A 17,894-nucleotide genomic window follows, 5' to 3' on the forward strand; every position below is an offset into this window, starting at 1 on the left:
TGCTGAGCTCCCACAGTGACTGATCCAAATGTTCCAATGCTGTGCTCCTGCAGTGACTGATCCTAATGTTCCAATGCTGTGCTCCCGCAGCGACTGTCCTGATGTCCCAATGCTGTGCTCCCACAGTGACTGTCCTAATGTTCCAATGCTGTGCTCCCGCAGTGACTGATCCTCATGTCACAATGCTGTCCTTCCAAAGTGACTGATCCTAATGTTCCAATGCTGTGCTCCCACAGTGACTGATCCTAATGTCCCAATGCTGTGATCCCAGTGACTGATCCTAATGTCCCAATGCTGTGCTCCCACAGTGACTGATCCTAATTTTCCAATGCTGTGCTCCCACAGTGACTGATCCTAATGTTCCAATGCTGTGCTCCCACAGTGACTGATCCTAATGTCCCAATGCTGTGATCCCAGTGACTGATCCTAATGTCCCAATGCTGTGCTCCCACAGTGACTGATCCTAATGTTTCAATGCTGTGCTGCCACGGTGACTGATCCTGATGTCCCAATGCTGTGCTCTCACAGTGACTGATCCTAATGTCCCAATGCTGTGCTCCCACAGTGACTGTTCTAATGTCCCAATGCTGTGCTCCCACAGTGACTGATTCTAATGTTTCAATGCTGTGCTCCCACAGTGACTGATCCTTCAGTCCCAATGCTGTGCTCCCACAGTGACTGATCCTAATGTCCCAATGCTGTGCTCCCACAGAGACTGTCCTAATGTCCCAAAGCTGAGCTCACACAGTGACTGTCCTAATGTCCCAATGCTGTGCTCCCACAGTAATTGATCCTACTGTCCCAATGCTGTGCTCCCACAGTGACTGATCCTCGTGTCCCAATGCTTTGCTCCCACTGTGACTGTCCTAATGTCCCAATACTGAGCTCCCACAGTGACTGATCTTAATGTTCCAATGCTGTGCTCCCTCAGTGACTGTCCTAATGTCCCAATGCTGTGCTCTCACTGTGACTGATCGTAATGTTCCAATGCTGTGCTCCCTCAGTGACTGTCCTAATGTCCCAATGCTGTGCTCCCACAGTGACTGTCCTAATGTCCCAATGCTGCCCTCCCACAGTGACTGTCCTAATGTCCCAATGCTGTGCTCCCACAATGACTGACCCTAATGTTCAAAAGCTGTGCTCCCGCAGTGACTTTCCTAATGTCCCAATTCTGAGCTCCCACAGTGACTGATCCGAATGTTCCAATGCTGTGCTCCCACAGTGACTGTCCTAATTTCCCAATGCTGTGCTCCCACAGTGACTGTCCTATTGTCCCATTGCTGCTCTCCCACAGTGATTGATCCTCATGTTCCAATGATGTCCTCCCGCTTGACTGTCCTAATGTCCCATTGCTGTGCTCCCACAGTGACTGTCCTAATGTCCCAATGCTGTGCTCCCACAGTGACTGTCCTAATGTTCCAATGCTGCGCTCCCACAGTGACTGTCCTAATGTCCCAATTCTGTGCTCCCACAGTGACTGTCCTATTGTCCCAATGCTCCGCTCCCACAGTGACTGTCCTAATGTTCCAATGCTGCGCTCCCACAGTGACTGTCCTAATGTCCCAATGCTGTGCTCCCACAGTGACTGTCCTAATGTCCCAATGCTGTGCTCCCACAGTGACTGTCCTAATGTTCCAATGCTGTGCTCCCACAGTGACTGTCCTAATGTCCCAATGCTGTGCTCCCACAGTGACTGTCCCAATGTCCCACTGCTGTGCTCCTACAGTGACTGTCCTAATGTCCCAATGCTTTCCTACCACAATGACTGTCCTAATGTTTCAATGCTGTCTCCCCACAGTGACTTTCCCAATGTTCCAATGCTGTGCTCCCACAGTGGCTGTATGGGTCACTATCAAGTGGGTTGATTTATGCTGAATGGTATTGAGCATCTTGAGAATCATAATGGAACATGAGACAGGAACCATTGGATGCTTCATGGCTTTGTTCACATCTATTCAAATGTTTATGACTTCCACATTGGATAGGATGTGCTCCAAATTCTGAGAAATGTCCTGCACCAGTTTATTCTGGAAACTTCCAAGTTCCTTGACATTGATTCAGGGCATTCTGACAAGGCTACCAATGCCTCAAATTTTGTGATCATTTTTCTTTTAATCTCCTCCAAGCAATATATCTGCCTGTGTTTTCTGCAGTAGAACCCAGGTGCCACTTGGCCTCACTGTTGGTCTGTTGTGCCCAATATCTCCCTCCAAGGGGATCCCACCTCTATTCCATCTGTTAATACTGAGGCTGCCGAAAGCACAGCCACCAATAGTCAAGTGATTCAAATCAGAGATATTCAAGAGGATGTGAAATGCCTTGGTTATGATTAAACAACTGAAATCTGCATGCAATGTGTTCCTTACTCAGCTTGCATCATGTTACTTTGAATTCATACTGACATATACATGCAAAATATATTAGTGCATTCACAGCTGGGATAGAAGATTAATAATGCAATGTTGTTGGAGATCCCTCAAGATTTGAGTTTTAAATCAGCTTTGAATGTTTGCAGTTCTGCTTAGGGAGTGTACAGTTCAAATACTCTTGTTTCATCAACACAGCAGCCGAGGATGTCAGTTTCATTCATTAGTATCCATTATTACTATTGCTAGCACATGAATAATCCCATTGGGTTAAACATAAAGAATAGCCAGGAGCTTCTATTTATAACACCAATTGTGGAAATTGTCACTTTTGAAGTCAGAAGTACCTATGCCAAAGCTATTATTCATGATGCTACTATTAAATGACTTAGGGCATTTCAGTATGGCAAAGGTATGATATAAATATGATTTGTTGTTTAGCCACCACCAATTATCACCACACTATTACCAGACCATAATATTTTTACACCTATGGCTTGAATTTTTTAAACAGCACCTTTAACATCGTAAAAGTATATTTGCTCACTTGATTGCAGCATCATAAGGAAATGCACCAATTGCTCCTTAAGACTGACAGTTTTGATAGAAAGGTCTTGTGTTGGTCCTCATTTGAATTTGTAAAGAATAAACGTCCAACCAATTGTAAAGTCAGCCATCTTTGCTTCTTCAGCCTTTCAGATTCACCATCACAAATAAACTTCCAAACCTCCCAAAGTTGTGAAAAAAGCAAAGACATAGTAATGTGAACCTATTTCTTTTAATCTACAAAATGCATTGATCTATTTTAAAAACAACTGCTTTTGACATGGTTTAAAATACATTGGTACACGATGAACTCAATTCTGTGGTCCCTTTCGTGACCACATGAAATAAAGTGGGTGAAAGTAAAAGGTATATAACGATCCAAATCCTAAGAACAATTCAAAAGAGTGGTTGAAGAAGTGAAATTCCTTGTCACTACGAATATATAATACTCAACATTAGCTCAATTCTATGTGATTCAATGCAAGGCATTCCCTTAAATTCAAATAGCTAAATAATCTAATTCAAATCAAACAAAAGCTGAATTGAAAGCTTGTTTGTAAGGATATACATAAGTGCACACTGTATGAAAATTTTAAACATCTGTAATCTCATTAATGTTCCCTAAAAGCTACACTAATTGTTCTGCCACTAATTGAAAATTCTGTAGCAGAGATTTTGCATTGTCTGGCAAAAGGCCTAAATTCTCTTTTAATTCAAGTACATTAATAATTCATGCAACATTTCCTGCTCTCACCAAGGAAGTATTCATTCTTAAGGACCTCCTCAAGACTAAGTCTTTTTGACAAAGCAAGTACTGTAACTATGGAGCCTTAACAGGTTTCTGGTGTTTCTAACATTAAGCTACCAAACCTCTTGTCATCTTGTGAGTCTCACAAAGATACTGGTTTCATCAGCTATTATATCCAATCAGTGGCCTTTCTCCCAGATCACAGAAGGCATTTGTCATGTAAGGTAACTTCTGTCAGGTACAAGACAATTTTTAGCATGTAGCTGCAGTTTCTTTTCGACATCTGCTCCCTTTGTTTTGTCTCAATGCCAAACAGAAAAACAACAGACATGGGAAAATCAAGGTTATTGAAAAGCTATTTTCCTCTTAGGTTTTAAGAGCATCTAATGATTGAACTTTTGAGTAAGACCACGTACATTATCACTAATGTTCAGCTGAAAAGCCACTTGACACACCTGGGAGAATGAAGTGAAGCTCTCTCAGACAACAACACAGCCTTTAATCAATATGAGTCTAGTTGCATGAAATGTAACATTTTGGGTTGAAATGAAAATTACTCCAGTGAAGAACCTTTGCAAGTTATCATTGACAGTATTGAGTCTGACCAATATTTCTCTTTGGCAAAACTTCTCAATATGGAAGGTACGGCTGATGGGAGAGGCAATTTAAGGACGGCAAACATGGTGACTCCTGTCAGTCTCACCTGAAGAAGTCAATATCGAGTAAAGAGAAACACACATGAATAATCTGACTACTATATTTGAGTACTGGAAGACAATTTGGATGAAAAACCTGAGTTTTCCTTATATAATCCACTTTTTACGCAGCGTTGGGACGGGCTGGTAGATAAAATAAGATCATTTGCCAAAATATGGTCATCACAGTTTTTCTCCTCTGCCTATTATTGAAGTGCTGCTGAGACTTCCTTTAAATTCCTATCCAGTAGTTGATCTGAATTTTATCTTGTCCAATCTAAAGGGTATTAGTCAATCAGATGGGCCTTTAAGTAACAATCATTACATGTCCAACATTAGACTAGCTTACTTTTTTGTTAAATTCCAGATTTTTAAATTGAATTCAGATTTCACCATGATAATAGTTGAATCCAGAACATTAACCAGATATTGTGGATTAATAGTTTACTGACATGACCACTACACCATTGCAATTCATTAGCAAGGCCACACAAGTTCCTCTATTACTCAGACCATTGCAGCTTTTGCCAATTAAGTAATATGCAACTTTCATATTCTTCCTATTAAAATAAACAAATTCATGTTTCTGTCATTAAACTCAAGTTGGCAATTTTTTTGCCTACTCACTTAACATATCTTTGGCAAATTCTTATCTTCTCTTCATAACATACTTTCCTATTATTTTTGGATCGTCAACTTTAGCAACCATATATTCAGACTCATAATCTGAATAATTAATGTAAATCATACATGATTTTGGCCTCAGCATGATCCCTGTGGCACACCATTTACCACATCTCACATCACTCAAGCCAGTGGACATATTCTGACTCATTCCTGATTTGTACCTTGTAGATCAAGGACTGGCTTTGGCGACAGGAGGTGAATTACTCATCACAGAATTCCAAGCCTCTGTCTTGCTCTTGTTACCATGGTACTTATATGGTTGGTCAAATTCAGCTTTTGGTCAATGTAACATTCAGGATTCGGTGATAGTTACAACACTGAATGTCTACGGACGATGCTTAGATTCTTTCTTCTTGGAAATATTCATTGCCTGGTGTTTATGTAATGTGAATGTTACCTGCTACTTATCATCTCAAACTTATTCAGGCCTTGCTGCATATGAACACAGGATCTTTCAGTATCTGAAGAGTTCTAAATTGTGCTGAACAATGTTGACCTGATGATGGAGAGAAGCTGGAGCAGCTGAAGATAAGTATGCTTAGGACATTATTCTCATAGAGACTCATAGAGTCACAACATTTCTATAGCATAGAAAGAGACCCTTTGGGCAATCATTTCCATGCTGGTCATCAAACATCCAACTATCCTAATCCATCTTCCAGCAACTGGCCCATAGCCTTCAATGCTATGGCATTTCAAGTGTACACCTAAATAGTTCCTAAATAACTCTGAGTCTATACTTGATGGAGTTTAGAGGGATGAGGGGGATCTCATTGAAACTTATGGAATACTGAAATACTCACATAGAATGAACTTGGAGAAGATATTTCCACCAGTAGGAGAGATGATGATCTGAGAGCATTGCCTCAGAGTGAAAGGATAGCCCTTTAGAACTGAGATGAGGAGAAATATTCTCTGTCAGAAGGTGGTCAATCTGTGGAAATCATTGCCACAGAAGTCTGTGCATGTCAAGTCATTGAGTGTATTTAAGATGGAGGTAGGTAATAGGGGATCAAAAGTTACCAAGAACAGCCAGGAGAATGGGATTCAAAAACATATCAGCCATGAGTAAATGGTGGAGCAGAGTCAGTGGGCAGTGTGCTGATTCTACATCTATATCTTACGGTCTTACAGAAATATTGGATGGCATATTTCAAAGGTAGAATGTGATCATTTCAGATTATAAATTGTAATGAAGATTTGATCAGGTATCCTGTGTTTTCTTCAAAAGATGCTTGCTGCAAGTTGTTAACCTCTTTGTGCAAGTAGACAACAATAGTTCTGTGGTTCAAAGGTTTTTGTTTGGCATTTCCACATTGTCTGGAAATGTCCCACTTTCATAGAAAAATGGCATTGACACAATACAGCTAAACATTGTTTTTGTTTGTGCCATTTATTTTAACTCCACATCTGAAACAATTAATTTTAGCACGAAAGGATTTAATGTTGTTTGTAGTAGCCTATCCTAAGTTGTTTTGTCGTTTATATGCATTAGTAAATTGACAAAGACAGATAATCTTCTTAAGATAGGTTAACTTTCAGTTCCCATCATTCTGTTTTGCTGTTCTTTTTGAATTTTAGCTTCTATCTCTATTTGGACAGGTCTTTCAATATGAAGTCCTCTTTTGATTGTTACATATCTGAAAGGAATGGATCAGAAATTCTGAAAACAACTTTGTCTCAAATTAATTCTGACAGCAAATCTTCATAAACATAAAATTCTGACAATGTACAGAAAGTATGATTGAAATTGATGACATTTTCCTCTGAAAGACTTAACCTTGCTCTTTCATCAATGTAAATTGTCAACTGTTCCTACAATATAGTCATATGGTTTCTGTGTCTTTTCTTACATTCTGTCATTTTAAAAGATGATCTTCTATTGGATCTGTAGAATAAAGAAATGTATTCACTTGGTCTTCTCTTGGCTTCTTTAATCTGAAGCAGTTCTACATGTCACAAATTGTCTTTTCCATGCCATCCAGCTTAATTTTCTGTTTGAAATATTTGTAGTTTTAAATATCCTAGGAAGTATATTATCTTTCTTCAGTTTCACTGTTTAGCTGCTGTTTCTTTTTAATTGACTCAACTGTTGCAGGATTTTTCAATGCTTTGTAAGTGTAACTGGTTTTGTTGCTCAGGGTTTATGTTGGACAATGACTTAAATTGCATAAAAAATTGTGTTCTTCTGCAAGTTGTTTCAATTTTTGTAATTGTTCCACTTTAATTACTGGATAATGATGATAAATTGCCAGTGAAGATGTATTATTACAATGCTTTGTTAGTTTAATGAAGATTCTTTTCACTTCTATTTTCTTATTTCCACCTCAGAATGTTTAAAAATTCCTTCTAATTAAAATTAGAAAACATAAAATTTCAAAATTATACAACAATCTGTGCTGAAAGAAACATTGTCACGCATTTAATAATTGCTGAACTTCTGTAATTTTAAGCAAAGTCATTTTTCCCTTTCTTAGAGATTTGCATCCCCATTTATGGATGATTCACACCCTTTCTGCCACTTCATGATATAAAATTGTACAACTTTAAATTTCAAAAAATGGTATCACACCACTATTACATCTTTAAGAATATTTCAGGTGCATAATAAAACTTCATGTTTTCCTCAAAGCACTGATTCTTTTTTCTAAAGCAAAAACCTCTTTTATTTTCACTCTCCTTACTGTTCTAATAATTTTCCAAACAAATGCATCTTTATCAAAAACAGAAATTGCTGGAGAAACTCAGCAAGCCTGGCAGCATCTATGGAGTGAGAGCAGGCTCAACATTTCAGATTCAGTGATCCTTCATCAGAGCTAATAGCAGCTGGGAAGAGATAACATATATGCAGAAGAAGGGGTAGCAAGATGTTGGTAAAGAATTTCCAGCATCCATAATATAATGGATTAGCTTCTCAGTCCAGAATTTTCTTCATTAAATGAAAGTTCATCCTTCCAAAAAGGAATTTATTTTACTTACAGTGTTCAACATCAATTGTTGTATCCTCGGTCTATGATTCAGATGTTTCCCGTTGTAGCTTTGGTGATCAGTTTTGCAGCCTTTCAAGTTGATGGCTGTGCTGCTTTCACAGAAACTGGCAGACTCCACGTGCTTTTCGGCTGCTGAATATTTAAAGATACAACCTTACATTTCTGATTGAATTGTTTTTATTTATTTCTTCTCCTCAGATTACTTTTGAGGAGGGAAAAAATTCTTCAAGCTAGTGCGATCTGGTTGGCATCCACACTGCTGGCTACCATGCTATGCATTGTGCTCATACACGCTGCTACCATCTGGGATGCTTTGAGTAGGTTCAATGTCACAAATCTTTCTTACTGATATTAGTCTAATACACTGATATTAAATAGGGAAGGGTGTCCAAATGCTTTGAAGTATTAGAAAAGTATATCCACCATTAAATGTGATTCAATTATTGGAAACCATTTTTTAAATAAACCAGATTGTGCTAGGAGTTACACCAGAAATGGATTTCAGACCATCAACTGAGCCCACAAAATGATACAACTCTGCAGGCTACAAGCTGTGTACATCAATACCCAGAACTTTGTTTTGTAGACAAAAGGAATTTGCCAACCACCCAACTATAGAATCCATCTACCAGGCCCGCTGTCAAGGAAAGGCTGCCAGTATTCTCAAAGGTCCATCCCACCCTGGCAATGTTTTTCTACAACCTCTACCACCAAGGAGAAGGTACAGAAGCCTGCACACACGCACCAGACAGTTTCTAAATAGACTCTACCTTATTGTTGTTAGAATACTAAATGGACTCACAAACGTTTTAACATTCGCCTGTACCTGTGTTTTTGCTGATGTTTACCTATTATTTACTTATCTATGCTACTTAACTCTGTGATCTGCCTGCGTTGCTCGCAAGACAAAGCTTTTCACTGTGTCTCAGTACACGTGACAATGAATTCAATTCAGTTCAATTCAATTCAATTCACTTTGCATATTCATTGCAACTCTTCAAAAACAAAGGATCATGAGTACAGGCACAACTGCTACAGCTCATGATAACATCCCAGCCAATCAGAATCTACTCGCCTGCTGCGAGGATTAAGATTCACAGTTAACTGTTCTGGAAGCATCACCATGCCGATGATGATCCAAACATATCAGCACTTTCTCTCATGTTGTATAAAACAGTGTCTCTTTTTTCTCTCAAGTTTGCTTCTTGTATCCTACTTCTGATGAATGCAAGATGAAAAGCTTCAACTTGTAATCACCTTCTAGCTGATGAATAAATATAGTTTAACATTCTGGTGCACGACTTACAAGTTAGTTCTTCCCAGAAATAGTCCTTTGCATCCTATTGGGCAAGGGTTATCTTGTGATGTCAGTTAGCCCTTCAGGTATGAACTGCCTTACACTACAGACAATAGCTCCTGTTGAGAAGTAGATTAGAGTACATAATGTGCAGTTTCTTCTATGAAGTAGCAAACTTTCAGACTGATCGTGAGCATCATGACAGGAAATCTAATTTTCTTTCAAAATGGCTTTGATTGGAAACTGGCAACCATCAGCCACTATTTCTCAACCTAAATATCACAGCAATCATTATATAATCTAGTTGATAGGGTAGAAATGTTCTGAAGCAGGCTTCAAATAAAATGTACTTTTATTCTTGTCAAAGACCCATTACTGGTAAGCTTGTCAGAATTGTACAAGACGAAACGTTTGCAACAAAAACTTTCAGCTCGGCGAACAGAACCACAGCAACGAGCACCCGAGCTACAAATCTTCTCACAAACTTTGTACAAGAGGTCTCTTAAGCAAACAACTGATCATTCTCTCAAGAAATCTTTGGACAGTATATTCACATATGCTCTGTAGATACACAGAACAGTTTACATTCATTTTGCCGGGTCTAGCACGAGAATGCAATTGACTTAGTGCTCTCCTATTCATTTTTCATCCAGCGCCTCAGTTCATCTTACATCGCTGCAGCAAGGTTGTTACTTCCTCTATTGACGATAGGAAAAATGTTTGTGTCACTTATCCCAAGTTCTAGCAATGCAGGATGTGAGATCACTAGTCCTTGCATACTTTCAGCTTTTTCCATAATCCAGGTCATTTGACACTACACATTCTCTCCATGAGCAGTCTGACATTGTCCTTGATCGAAAAGAGCACTATTCCCTGAGCTTGCAGCTTATTTGTGACTACCGGAACACATAATGCAGATTTATGTCCAGTTTCATTGCAGCATCCTGGATGCCATCTAATGGTTCCAGTTCATCTCCAGCTCTGCTGTGTTATGTTTCATGGTCAGTATGTGGTATACGTTTAAGAGTCATGCTCACGCTATCACCACTGCATCATAACATATAACCTGAAGATGTAAAGGTTTCATATGTATCCTGTCCATGGATCTCTTGAAACATGGCACACTAATCGAAGTGTCTGCTTCTGTCATAACCTAAAGTTTAATATTAGCCCAGTGACTGATGTGCCTGCAGAATGTAATGATTGTATATAATCATCATCTCTAAAAGATGTCTGCTAAATTCTTTAATACTATAATCTCTACACTTGGTTTCTTGTCTTACAGTAACTAACGTTAGCATTGCTGATCATATAACACAAAATTCACAATGGTATTAGCAGTGACTCTCTATAAAAACTCCAACAAAAACAGGAAGTGTTGGAGAAAGTCAGCAGGAATGGTAGCAGCTGTAGAGAGAAAACAAAGTTAACCTTTTGAGTACATGACCCATTGTCAAGAAGGAGAAGGTACTACAGATTGTATAAGGATGGGAGACTATGTGGTAGGATGTTGTGAGGGGATGGGGGAAGATCCTGAGATGAGATGAAGCTAGTTTGAATCATGGAAATAATAGCTTGATGTTCAATGGTGGTGTCATAGTATGGGGAAGATAGGAGCCAGCATCCAACAACTGGTGCTCAGCATCCGTAAAGCATGTCAGATGACAGCAGCACCACCCTTGTCAGCAGGTTAGATTATGAATCAGAGTTGGAGATGAGAGCAAATAGTGCAGTCTGTTTGGAGGAAGATAGATTAGAATGGGTGAAGGGAGCAGACAAATTAAGACAACAATATCACATCAGCAGTTCCCAATGAACACATCGAATGCAGGTCGAACACGAGGGTGAATGGTCCAGGTGGAGGCAGAGTGTTGGAAGTGAGTGAAGGATTCTGCAGGATGGGAAAAAGGACTCTGTTCAAAGAAATTTGCCTCACAAAGAGGTAAAGATGATGGAAGAAAGATTTGACATCAGGACTTGTCTAAAATTCATGGAGTTGAGGGCATTAAAGGATAAAGCAACATTATTTGCTGAATATAGACTGTTCCACATTAGAAACCAGAAAGTTATGATAAATACCCAAAGTGAGGTGGGGTTAGGAGGAAAGATGAAGTCAAAGGGAAGATGAGAGGTGGAACGTTCCAGAGGGGCATGGGTACACCTGCTTTGTTACAGCTTGCTTTCCTTAATACCTGAAAGGAAGAAAACATGTTTCTTGTGAAAATGTTGAATCAGCTGAGAAGTGATGGAGAACTGGCAGAATGGACAGCTTTAAGATAACGTGAGGTGGTATTGAGAGCGTGAGAGAGGTTGAGTGTGTGCATGTGATGGTGCATCTCACTGAGTGGATCTCAGGATGCAGTTGAGAACAGCTGACAAGGGGCTTCTGGACTTGAAATGGTAACTCTCCAGACATGCTGCCAGACCTGCTGAGTTTCTCGACTATTTTGTGTTTTTGGTTCAAATCTCAAAAATCCATAGTTCTTTATTTTATTTAGTTAAATGAAGAATCTAATATTTTTGTGACAGATATTTTATAAGCTAAATGAAGAACAACTAAATAACTGTTTTGGACATTAGAGGATTCGAACAATCAGCAATAACAATTCAAATGATTATAAATAACATTACACATACATAGTGCATTGACCACCAAGAAGATTTAAGTTTATTCAAGAGAAAATAAATTTCTTACATAACCTTAGTTAAAAGAAAGAAAAAACAATTTAAAAAGCTGCAACACAAAGCCAGTGACCTGAATTATACTGGGGACTCATACAGGGAGACTTGATTTATGAATGCCTGACTTACGAACGCTCATACTCACAAAAGAAGCATAATTTTATAGACCTGACCAATGAAAAATTTCCTGTGCCTACAGACAGCTGCTTTACATTGTTCTGCATTGTGTTCTGACTTTTCCACAAATTCCAGGACAGATCTTGTTCTGCCTGTACAGGCTTTCCTTAGCAATAGTTTCACAACAGCACATGTAAAGTTTGTGCTATTAAGGGACCAGTAGTCTTAAAGGGACCAGGACCAGTGGATTGGCAGTTATAAATTACACTGATATGAAGTCAGGGACACACAACTTAAGATGGGCAGGTGGAATCATGGACAGCAGAAACATCTTTTTAGATTCAGCATCCAGTGGCAGCTTTACTGAAGTACAACTCTTCAAGTAGCTGATGCACTTTGTTTGACAGATCAAAGAATAGATTAATCCAAGACGACAACTCTAAAAAATATGCTTCCATTGGCAAGGAGTAATACATATGGTTTTCTGTACAAGATCAGAAAAGATTTGGAATTTAATCAAAGATCAGCTCGAGGGAAGGCCTAACTTCAGTGTCAACAGGCACCAACTCATATCATGTAGACAGCAACCCCATGAATCTATCAACCACTTTGATGGAAGATGGAACAGCAAAGGACATGAGCGTGTGTTTTCCAAAGATTGATTTAGTTATCACCTCTACATCAATTCAAGGCTTTAGGAAAGATCTTTTGTAAAGAACAATAGCTATATGATTGCATTACTGGAGGATAGGGGCAAGTATGAAGCCAAAGTGGTGTAGGACCCAACAACAATTAACTGCTTTAGGTGCAGCCAACGCTATTGCTATGATCAACAAAGTGCATTAAATTAACAAATGATTTGGAGGGGCCAGTGTTGGACTGGGGTGTACAAAGTTAAAAATCACACAACACCAGGTTATAGTCCAACAGATTTAATTGGAAACACACTAGCTTTCGGAGCGATACTCCTTCATCAGGTGATTGTGGAGGGCTCGATCGTAACACACAGAATTTATAGCAAAAATTTATAGTGTGATGTAACTGAAATTATACATTGAAAAATTGATTGTTAAGCCTTTCATCTGTTAGAATACAGTGATAGTTTCACTTCTTACATGTGTAAATCACAAAATCCTTTTTTAAAAAAGTTGGATTCTCGGGTTAGCTGTTAACAATGGTGATAGCTGGATAATATGTTGAAGGTGTTGGCCCCCTGTGTTCTCTGTCTATGCCATGATGTTTAGATTGATTCTAATCTAAAAAGTGAGATAACGGAGTTTTACATAAATTCATGCAGTTTTTGAGCTCAGAGTTCTACATGAATGCATGCAGTTTTTGAGCAAAGTACAATGTAACCCTGAAAGTACAAATTCACCCCACAAAATATATGTGTGTATTCGATTATCCAGATGTTAGATTATCTGGCAGGTTTGCAAGGTCCAAATACTCAGCCAAACTATGTTAACTGGCAATCAATTATCCAGCATTCAATTAACCGAACAAAATACCACCTACCCGTGTCCTTCGGGTAATTGAGGCTCCTCTGTATTCCTCTTCATCAATGCATTGCTATTGAAAACTATTTAATTGCAGACATTCTCCATATTGATCTCACACCTTGGCTAAAGCCAATGTGCCCAAGTGCAATAATTGAGAAGATTCATTTGTTTTGTCTATAGAGAAAGGAACTTGGCATTTGATGACAAGTCATTTTTAAGGCTGATAGGTTCTAATACCAGCCGCATTATGCCAGAATCCCATATCCATGTTACACCAGGAACACATGAGAGTCTAGCATTTGAATCTGTGTATTAGCCATGGGTGAATCAGGCCATATAACCATGAATACATGTTATGGTTAAATGTATGACAAATGTAAAAAAAAACCCGTTAGCAGATCCACACAATGTTCCAATCAGATCTATTTACAGTGAATGTTGAAGGTTATATCCTTCAAATTTCCCATTGTTCAATGACTTAGTGACAAAACAAGCATGAATTTCACAGACATCCAAGTGCTATTCTTAGTTAAACCAGAATTCCAGAAAAGATAGAGTCTAACAACAGACATCAATAAAGTCAGGCACAGTAAGTGGATAGTGACCGCTACCACATCATCACTCCACTATCCATGCTCAATTAGTCTACCAGAATGAATGGTATGTGTCATTGTACCAATGATCATTATGTGTCCAACAGCAAAACAAGATTTCTGTATTGCATTGGTACATTTTGATGCAACATTAATGGAGAAGGAATTAACATCTCCAGTGGAAATTAATCTCAGAAGACAAATATAAATGACCTTGCTCAATAACTAATTATCTCATAATTGCACATCGCAGAATGGTCCTCTTCAAAAGGGAGGCAAATGGCCTAGTGGTATTATACCTAGAATCTTAATCCAGAGGCCCAGGCGATTTCCTGAGGAAAGGGTGCAAGTCCCATTATAGCAGATGTTGGAATTTGAATTCAATAAAACTGTGGAATGAAGAGTCTAATGATAATCATGAAACCATTGTTGATTGTGGTAAAAATCCATGTGGCTCACCAATGTCTTTTAAGGATGAAAAATGATGTGCTTACCTGGTCTAAAGCAAAAAAAAAAGCCTGCAGATACTGGAATCCAAAATAGACAGGCAGGAGGCTGAAAGAGCATAGCAAGCCAGGCAGCAGCAGGAGGTGGAGAAGTTGACATGTTTGTGTGTAACCCTTTTTAAGACTGGGGCTGGGTGTGGGGGGAGCAGCAGATAAAGTGGATGGCATGGACAGGGTGGTGAAGAGGGGATAGGTGAAGACAGGCAGAGGGATCGACCTGGTTGGTCAAAGGAGAAATGAATCCATTTGGTGGCAGGGAGCAGTGGAAGGGAGGTTATTTGAATTTGGAGAACTCAATGTTGAGTCCTCCAGGCTGTAGGTTGCTCAGGTGGAAGCTGAGGTGATGTTCTTCCAATTTGAGGTTTGGTTCCTTGTTGCAAGGGAGGAGGCCAAGGATGGTCATGTCAGAAAGGGAGTGGGAAGGGGAATTCAAAAGTGCGGTGACTGGGAGATCCGGTCGGCACCTGTGATGCTCAGCGAACCATTCCTTAAGTTTACATTTGGTCTCCCTGATGTATAGAAGACCTTGCCTGGTCTGGCCTATATATGATTCCAGAACCATAACATTGAGAGTGACTCTTACCTGCTGTCTGGAGAATAAGTGCTAGCCTAGCCAGGGATTCCCATATCCTGTCAATGAATAAAAGAAAGTTAAGAATGAAAAATGAACAAGCAGGTAAAGAATGACCAAAACTGTACACTGGGCAGAGCATGAGTTACAAACACAAGTACAAGAGCTTAGATACCATAAAACATTTTTATAAATATACAACAATCCCAGGACATAATATGTCAGCATGGTTCTACATTGCAGAGGAAGAGAAACCCGCTCAGACCAATGTACAACATAATGATCATGCAGAAGGGATTGAGGAAGCACACTCCAATAATTGTGCGATGATAACCAAAAAATGGACTGGTGGACATCTTCTGGACAGGTCACCAATTAATAAGACTGTAATGCATAGGAGTAGATTTGGCCATTCAGACAATTACGTCTGCTCCACCATTTGATCGTGGCTAATGATGCTTGTCAACCCAACTTTCCTGTCTTTCCCCATAACCTTTGATCCCCTTACCACTGAGAGTCTAGCTACCTCTGTTTTACAGACACTCAACCTGGCCTCCACAGCCTTCCATGGCAATGATTCACTCTGAAGTTCAGGACAAGTTCTCCAATGTCCAAAGTGTTACATTGAGTTTTGAAATGTTAGTTGTGTAAGCCTATTTTACCTGTTAGGTATATGTAGTCAATTTGATAATTATGTTGATAACAACGAAGTATATCTGATGGGATAAGTTTTATCATTGGTCATAAAAGGACAATCTTGTCTTATGTCCCACAGTCAGTCAATCAGTATACCCATGAGATATCCCACAGTCAGTATGTCAGTACATGTAAGAGATACGCATATGCGACTGCATCATAACCTGTGACCTGAGGCTCTAAAAGTGCCATTTGCTACCCTACCATTTCTAACTATATGTTCTTCTATTATTAGCTAATAGCTTAATGTTAACACAGACACAAATTGCTTGAAGAATGTAATGTCTGTACATAAATTATAGGTCTAATAAATGATTAGATTTCCTACAGCGTGGAAACAGGCCCTTTGACCCAACCAGTCCACACCAACCCTCCGAAGAGTAACCCACCCAAACCCATTCCCCTACACCTAACCGCTATGGGCAATTTAGCACGACCAATTCACCTGACCTGCACATCTTTGGACTGTGGGAGGAAACCAGAGCACCCGGAGGAAATCCACACAGACACAGGGAGAATATGCAAGCTCCACACAGGCAGTCACCTGAGGCTGGAATTGAACCTGGGAACTGGTGCTGTGAGGCAGCAGTGCTAACCACTGAGCCACTGTACCACACCTTTTTTTTAATAGAAATAATGCTCCACATGGCTTTGAGTTCACTATTGTCTTAATATCTCCATTGATGATGGGATTGCCTACAGTATTGAAACAGGCCCTTCAACCCAACTAGTCCATACCGACTCTCCGAAGACCCATTTCCCACTTAAAGGTCACCAATGACTCTGACTCTGCCACCCCCATGGGCAGCGCATTCCATGCCCCCACCACTCTCTGGGTAAAGAATCTACCCCTGACATCCCCCCATACCTTCCACCCTTCACCTTAAATTTATGTCCCCTTGAAACACTCTGTTGTTCCGGGGAAAAAGTCTCTGACTATCTACTCTATCTATTCCCCTGATCATCTTATAAACCTCTATCAAGTCACCCCTCATCCTTCACCGTTCCAATGACAAAAAGGCCTAACACTCTCAACCTATCCTCGTACGACCTATTCTCTATTCCAGGCAACATCCTGGTAAATCTCCTCTGCACCCTCTCCAAAGCTTCCACATCTTTCCTAAAATGAGGCGACCAGAACTGCACACAGTACTCCAAATGTGGCCTTACCAAGGTCCTATACAGCTGCAACATCACCTCACGACTCTTGAATTCAATCCCTCTGCTAATGAACGCTAATACACCATAGGCCTTCTTACAAGCTATATCCACGTGAGTGGCAACTTTCAAAGATCTATGAACATAGACCCCAAGATCTCTCTGCTCCTCCACTTTACTAAGAATCCTACCGTTAACCCTGTATTCCGCATTCTTATTTGTCCTTCCAAAATGGACAACCTCACACTTGACAGGGTTGAACTCCATCTGCCACTCCTCAGCCCAGCTCTGCATCATAGCTGAGTCCCTTTGCAGCTGACAACAGCCCTGCTCACTATCCACAACTCCACCAATCTTCGTATCGTCTTCAAATTTACTGACGCACCCTTCAACTCCCTCTTCCAAGTCATTAATAAAAATTACAAAAAGCAGAGGACCCAGAACTGATCCCTACGGAACTCCACTTGTAACTGGGCTCCAGGCTGAATATTTACCATCTGCCACCACTCTCTGACTTCGAACGGTTAGTCAGTTCTCTATCCAACTGGCCAAACTTCCCACTATCCCATGCCTCCTGACTTTCCGCATAAGTTTACCATGGGGAACCTTATCAAATGTCTTACTAAAATCCATGTACATTACATCCACTGCTCTACCCTCATCCACATACTTGGTCACCTCCTCAAAGAATTCAATAAGACTTGTAAGGCAAGACCTACCCCTCACAAATCCGTGCTGGCTGT

Source organism: Chiloscyllium plagiosum, chromosome 7, assembly GCF_004010195.1.
Source record: "Chiloscyllium plagiosum isolate BGI_BamShark_2017 chromosome 7, ASM401019v2, whole genome shotgun sequence".
Classification (NCBI taxonomy): Eukaryota; Metazoa; Chordata; class Chondrichthyes; order Orectolobiformes; family Hemiscylliidae; genus Chiloscyllium; species Chiloscyllium plagiosum.